At 41.4% G+C, this 7,897-nt stretch overlaps 1 pseudogene; it reads left to right on the top strand.

Annotated features, from left to right (window-relative positions):
• Positions 1–2,709, top strand: LOC147000422 (large ribosomal subunit protein uL6 pseudogene; annotated as a pseudogene).
• The last annotated feature ends 5,188 nt before the right edge of the window (positions 2,710–7,897 follow it).

A 7,897-nucleotide genomic window follows, 5' to 3' on the forward strand; every position in this document is an offset into this window, starting at 1 on the left:
TTGGCCCTGGCGTTCCCCTGTACTGGGGCATATAAAGTTTGCAAGTCCAAGGGGCCTCTCTTTCCAGTGATGGCCTACTAGGCCATCTTTTGATACATATGCAGCTAGAGACAAGAGCTCCGGGGTACTGGTTAGTTCATATTGTTGTTCCACCTATAGGGTTGCAGTTCCCTTTAGCTCCTTGGGTATTTTCTCTAGCTTCTCCATTGGGGGCCCTGATATCCATCCAATAGCTGTCTGTGAGCATCCACTTCTGTGTTTGCTAGGCCCCGGCATAGTCTCACAAGAGACATCTATATCTGGGTCCTTTCAGCAAAATCTTACTAGTATATGCAATGGTGTCAGCGTTTGGAAGCTGATTATGGGATGGATCCCTGGTCCTGTAACTCCTGCATTTCTTTAAGTGAGTTATTAAAGTCTTTCTTGATGTCCTTTACCAGCATCAAGAGATATGATTTTAAATCTGAGTCTTGCATTTCGGGTTTGTTGGGGTATCCAGGACTGGCTGACGTGGGAGTGCTGGGTTCTGATGATGGTGAGTGGTCTTGGTTTCTGTTAGTAAGATTCTTACGTTTACCTTTTACCATCTGGTATTCTCTCGAGTTAGTTGTTATAGTTGTCTCTGGTTGGACTTTGTTCCTCCTGTGATTCTGTTAGCCTCTGTCAGCAGACCTGGGAGTGTAGCTCTCTCCTGAGTTTCAGTGATCAGAGTACTCTCTGCAGGCAAGCTCTCCTCTTGCAGGGAAGGTGCACAGATATCTGGCATTTGGACCTGCCTACTGACTGAAGATGAAGGCCCAAAGCAGGGCCTGTCCCAGAAGCTGTGTCGCTTCTGCCTGTCCCAGAGGCTGTGTAGCTTCTGTAGTGTGCACACTCACCTGTGCAGACTAGTCACTGAGGCATCCGGGACCCAAGATGGCTCCCCGAGGTGCGCTGCGCCCAATAGTCACATCTTAAGCTCATTGTGCACAGATGATTGAGTCAATTGTCACTAGGAAAATTTTTCACCAAATTTAAATATACCTGTGTTTAAATATACCTGAAATAAACTAATTGGGGTCAGACTCCTTAAGTTTGAACCAACACTGCACTTATAGCCTTCTTAAACCAAACTACCTGCTTGCCTCCCAAAGATCATCTTTCTGCTGACTGTGGTGGACTCAGAGACCACAACAATGATATTTTACTTACTGTATCATTATCCCTAAGAAGCCTGTTTGTTTTCTAAAGAGAGACAAATGGTGAATGGATCCAGATGGGAGGAGAGATGAGGGCAATCTGGGAGGAGTAGAAAGAGGGAACACCCTTATCAGGATATACTATGAGTTAAAAACATCTATTTTAAATAATAGGAAAATAGAGAGATGACTGCATGTTTCCTTGCTTGTCCTCAGCTCAACTTCTCCACTCGGATACAGTCAAGGAACCACCACCTACCACTCCGATCCAATACAGATAATGTTTGCTTGAGACTCATTCCTCCTAGCTACATAAGGGCCACCATTCATTCTTGCTTGCTTTCAAATCCAGATGTAGAAGTCACAGCTCCTTTAGCACCATTACTGCCTGGACACTGTCATGGTTCCTGCCAAGATTATAATGGAGTGAATCTCTGAACATGTAAGCCTGGCATAAGGAAAGGTTCTGAGACTAATATCTGTCTTTATTGCTTTGCCCCATCTACTTCGAGAATGAAGACAATTTTCAGCAATCAGACTGTCAACATCCCAGAAAATGTTGACATCACTCTGGAGGGGCACACAGTCATTGTGAAGGAGCACATCAGAACTCCGAGGAGGGACTTCCATCAGATCAATGTAGAACTGAGTCTTCTTGGAAAGTAAATAAAACGCTCTGGGTTGACAAATTGTGGGATAACAAAAAGGAACTGACTACTGTCAAAACCATCTAGAGTCATGTTCAGAACATGATCAAGGGTGTTACACTGGGTTTCTGTTATAAGATAAGGTCTGTATATGATCACTTTCCCATCAACATCATTACTCAAGAGAATAGGCCTTTGGTTGAAACCTGAAATTTCTTGGATGAAAAATACATCAGCAGGGTTCAGATGAGGACAGGTGTTGCTTGTCCTGTCTCTCAATCCCAGAAGGATGAATTAATCCATGAAGGAAATAATATTGAACTTGATTCAAATTCAGTCACTCAGATTCAGCAAGCCACAACAGTTAAAAACAAGGGTATCAGGAAGTTTTTGGATGGCCTCTATATGTCTGAGAAGGTAACCATGCAGCAGGTTGATTGATGAGTGAGGCCTCAGTTTCCTAGCTCCAGAAACAAAATCCTCATCACAAGGACAATTTGGGCTCTTTTAGGAGAATAAAGACTTACATATTGAAAAAAGAAGAAAAAAAGGATGTATTTTTATCATGGTTTATTTTCACATCAGTGAAAAATCTCACTACACAGGTCCTGGGGTCAGGTGTGGTTCGTATTTCATGTTTTTGCCAGAAGCTTGGTGCTGTGTTCCAAGTTTAGAGAGGGCTCTGTGACTTGTTGGCTGAATGTTTCCATAACTGAGCTGCACTGGATGTCTCAATACACAATTGAGAAAGAAGATCTATTCAACAACCAGGCTGCTTTTCCTAATCCAAACACAATTTGTGTGGGCTGGAGGGGGTATGGGCTGCTTCACAGTTTTAATCCTCACTGGGTGGTCGATAATCTGCCCGATGTAAAAATTGTTCCAGACCCTGGAATCCAGAAAAGAAAAGCATGCAAAATTCACAACTCTGTGATTGGAAGGATGGCTGAGCTTTCAAAAGAGCAGTGAACCTGAGTTCATTTCCATGCATCATCAAAGGGCCACTCACAATCTCCTGTTAGTCAAGGTGCAAGGGAATAGACGCTATCCTCTGGATTGCAAGGGCATCTCCAATAGATTGGCATGTACTACAGACTTACAAACATACACAGAAATAAAAACTAAAATTAACCAAGTGCCCTTCTCTAAAACAAGGTTTGTGTAGTTGTGAAGTTGCCATACATGGCCAAATGTTGTTTCTTCTAGTCTGCTTTGCTTTTGCTGTGGCAAAACAAACAAACAAACAAACAGGACCAAAACTAATTGAGGAAGAATGTGCTTTTTTCATCTGAGAAGTCCCAGGTCACATTTCAATACTGAGTTAGGCATTCATGGGCAGAACAAGGAGACAGGAGCACCTCATGGAGGACTGCAGTTACTGGGTTGCTCTCCTGTTTTCATATATAATGCAATAGAACAATGCCCAACAGTGAGCTGGGCCCTTACATATTACCTAGAGGAAAACTGTTGGAGGTAGTTTCTCCATCGAGTGTTCTTTTCCCTGTATAAAGGAAACTTGTGTCAAATTGACAAAACCAAAACATCAACCAGGACAAGGTCTGAATAAGAATGTCCTGTACAGGCTCAACTGTTTGTTCACTTCATTCTCAACTGCTAAAGCTTTTCAGGAAAGTATGAAACTCGCTGATTGGGTGCCTAGCTGAAGAATCCTTCATGTCCTGCAAATCTCTCAGAAATCACAACACACATTGAAGCTATGCTAAGACACCTAATAAAGAGTCACCTGATCTGTCCCTCACCCATAATCTAGATGAACCTATACCTACCACTTGTGTCTCTGAAATGAACACTGTCCCCTCTCACTCTGCAAAGACTGTGTTTTCTTCTGGTACCACACAACTCATTCTGCCCAAAGATGGTTTGCAGTTTTAGCCTGTTTGTAGTTTTTTGAGTATTTCTACATGGTACCATTTCCTATTTTTATAGAACAGACTGCAAGAAGTACCAGTTAGATTTGGTGAACACTGAAGAGCCCAGTTCCAATTGGAGAATAGGGAGAATCCATTTAAGTTAAACCAGAAATTTATATTTCCCGGTAATGCACCTTAGCCACTCTGAACCCTGGGTCCTCTGTAAGGCTCTTTCCTTCCAGATCTCAGGACTCATGCATATGGTTCTGGATCAAGCACACGGATCATAAGATTTCAGGATCAACGTATTCCTCTTTTGCTTAGGAGTACAGATTCAGGACTTGTATCACTTCACTTTATAACCTTCATGAGAATTAGGGAATTGGTGTCTCCAGGAATTGCCAATAGGAATGACAGATATGTTTGTTGCCTTAGTGTGGGTCTGCTCCAGTCTCCCCAGTTGTGGGTACAGGACATCCTTGCTACAGCTCATATTCTCTGAATTCTCTTGAAGGAAAGAGATACATGCAGTCTTCTATTTTAATATGCCTTAAACAGCTCAATGGGCCAGACCCAAACTAACACAATTGCTAATGCCTACCCTCTGATGCTCCTGAATTATACTTACTAATATCTATACTCCACCTTTGCTACCCTGGACCCAGGCCTACAACCTTCCCAGGCCCTAATTCCTGATTTTTCCATGTAGGCAGTACTCTGTGTATCTACCCTACACTTTTCAGGGTTGTACCTTCTCCTTCAGATATGGTATCTTACTCCTCCACCTGCATCCTTCTCTGGGAATCCTAGTAGTTCCACCTCTGCCTACCTGCCCAGCCATTGGACACCAGCAACTCTATTTACCAATCATAGCCAATAGGAGACATAGTTCTTCAGTGTCTTGTATGTAGACATGAGGATTCCAATGTAATTTTGGAAACCCAAATAACATAATGCAAGCATTAAGCCAAATCAACAATACATTCTGAGATGGGTAATGTAAGGATTGACTGGTAGAATCTAGGAACTCTAGAGCCTGCCTCCTCAGTCTCACCTAAATCTTGAGGCCAGTATCCTGGGACTAGTGTGTAGGGACAAGGTGCTATACCCTGATCCATGTCCTACTGGCTTGAGTCACAATTTTCTCCTGAGTCCAACCTCAGGGACCAACATGTCAGCAATTCTAGGCCATTTTATTCTAAATATGTCCTGACGATCCATGGATCCTTGTTCGAATTAATGGGGGCTTGCAGTGTTTGTGGGGTTTTTTGTTTGTTTGTTTCATTTAGTTTGTTGTTGTAGTTGTTTTGTTTTGTTTTTTGCAACCCTAAGATTTTCTTATTTTAAATTGTATTTTTTTTTTTACTTTTTTTACACTCCAGATTTAACTCCCCATCTAGTCGACTCTCTAACTGGTCCACATTCCATACCTCCTCCCTCATCTCAACGAGAATGTCCACAACCCCTGAGCCCCCTCAGCACCAGACCTCTTCACTCCATAGGGCACCCAGTCTTTTTTTTTCTCTGTTCTCTTTTTTCCTCATTTTTATTACATTTTTAATTCATTTACATTTCAAATGCTATCCTGAAGGTCCCCTATACACTCCCCCCACCCTACTCCCCAACTTACCCACTCCTGCTTCCTGGCCCTGGCATTCCCCTGGGGTATATGATCTTTCCAAGACCAAGGACCTCTCCTCCCACTGATGGCTGCCTAGGCCATCCTCTGTTACATATGCAACTAGAGACACAGTTCTATGGGGTACTGGTTAGTTCATATTGTTGATCCTCCTATAGCGCCTTGGGTACTTTCTCTAGCTCCTTCTTTACGGGCCCTGTGTTCCATCCAATAGATGACTGTTGAGCATCCACTTCTGTATTTGCCAGGCACTGGCATAGCCTCACAAGATATAGCTATATCAGGGTGCTGTCAGCACAATTTTCTAGCATATGCAATAGTGTCTGGGTTTGGTGGTGGTATAAGGGATGGATCCCTGGATGGGGCAGTCTCTGGATGATCCTTTATTCCATCTCAGCTCTGAACTTTGTCTCTGTAACTTCTTCCATGGGTATTTTGTTCCCCATTCTAAGAAGGAATGAAGTATCCACACTTTGGTCTTCCTTCTTCTTGAGTTTCATGTGTTTTGCAAATTGTATCTTGGGTATTCTAAGTTTCAGGGTTAATGTCCATTTATCAGTGCATATCATGTATGTTCTTTTGTAATTGGGTTACCTCACTCAGGATGATATCCTCCAGATCCATCCATTTCCCTAGGAATTTCATAAATTTATTCTTTTTAATAGCTGAGTAGTACTCCATTGTGTAAATACACCACGTTTTCTGTATCCATTCCTCTGTAGAGGGACATCTAGATTCATTGCAGCTTCTGGCTATTATAAATAAGGCTATTATGAAAATAGTGGAGCATGTGTCCATATTTCAAGTTGTAATATCTTCTGGGTATCTGCCAAGAGATGTAATGCTGGATCTTCCTGTAGGACTATGTCCAATTTTCTGAGGAACTACCAGACTGATTTCCAGAGTGGTTGTACAAGCTTGCAATCCCACCAACAATGGAGGAGTGTTCCTCTTTCTCCACATCCTCGCCAGCATCTGCTGTCACATGAATTTTTTATCTTAGCCATTCTGACTGGTGTGAGATGGAATCTCAGGGTTGTTTGATTTGCATTTCCCTGCTAATTAAGGATGTTGAACATTTTTTCAGGTGCTTCTCAGCCATTCGGTATTCCTCATTTGAAGATTCTTTGTTTAGCTCTGTACTCCATTTCTTAATAGAGTTATTTGACTTTCTGGGGTCCATCTTCTGGAGTTCCTTATATATATTGGAAATTAGTCCCCTATCTCATTTAGGATTGGTAAAGATACTTTCAAACTGCTGGTGGCTTTTTTGTCTTATTGACAGTATGTTTTGCCCTGCAGAAGTTTTGCAATTCCCCTATCTCATTTAGGATTGGTAAAGATACTTTCTCAAACTGCTGGTGGCTTTTTTGTCTTATTGACAGTATGTTTTGCCCTGCAGAAGTTTTGCAATTTTATAAGGTCTCATTTGTCGATTCTCGATCTTACAGCACAAGCCATTGCTGTTCTGTTTAGGAATTTTTCCCCTGTGCCCATATCTTCGAGGCTTTTCCCCATTTTCTCCTCTATAAGTTTCAGAGTCTCTGGTTTTATGTGGAGTTCCTTGATCCACTTAGACTTGAGCTTTGTACAAGGAGATAAGGATGGATCAATTCGCATTCTTCTACATGCAAACTGCAAGCTGTACCAGCACCATTTGATGAAAATGCTGTCATTTTTTCACTGGGTGATTTTATCTCCCTTGTCAAAGATCCAGTGACCATAGGTTTGTGGGTTCATTTCTGGGTCTTCAATTCTATTCCATTGATCTACCTGTCTGTCACTGTACCTTTATCATGCAGTTTTTATCACAAATGCTCTGTAGTACAGCTTGAGTTCAGGCATGGTAATTCCACCAGAGGTTCTTTTATTGTTGAGAATACTTTTTGCTATCTTAGGGTTTTTGTTATTCCATTTGAATTTGCAAATTGCTCTTTCTAATTATGTGAAGAATTGAGTTGGAATGTTGATGGGGATTTCATTGAATCTGTAGATTGCTATCAGCAATATAGCTATTTTGACTATATTAATCCTGCCAATCCATGAGCATAGGAGATCTTTCCATCTTCTGAGATCTTCTTGGAATTCTTTCTTCAGTGACTTGAAGTTCTTATCATACAGATCTTTCACTTCCTTACTTAGAGTCACACCAAGGTATTTTATATTATTTGTGATTATTGTGAAGGTTGTTGTTTCCCTAATTTTTTTCTCAGCCTGTTCATCCTTTGTGTAGAGAAAGGCCACTGACTTGTTTGATTTACTTTTATATCCAAGTACTCCACTGAAGCTGTTTTTCAGTTTTAGGAGTTCTCTGGTGGAATTTTTAGGATCACTTATATATACTATCTTATCATTTGCAAATAGTGATATTTTTACTTTTTCCTTTCCAATTTATATCCCCTTTATCTCCTTTTGTTGTCTAATACCTCCGGCTAGGACTTCAAGTACTATATTGAATGGGTAGGGAGAAAATGGGCAGCCTTTTCTAGTCCCTGATTTTAGTTGGATTGCTTCGAGTTTCTCTCCATTTAATTTGATGTTGGCTACTGGTTTGCAATATAT

Source organism: Mus caroli, unplaced genomic scaffold (assembly GCF_978045245.1).
Source record: "Mus caroli unplaced genomic scaffold, Mus_caroli_1 scaffold_18, whole genome shotgun sequence".
Lineage (NCBI taxonomy): Eukaryota > Metazoa > Chordata > Mammalia > Rodentia > Muridae > Mus > Mus caroli.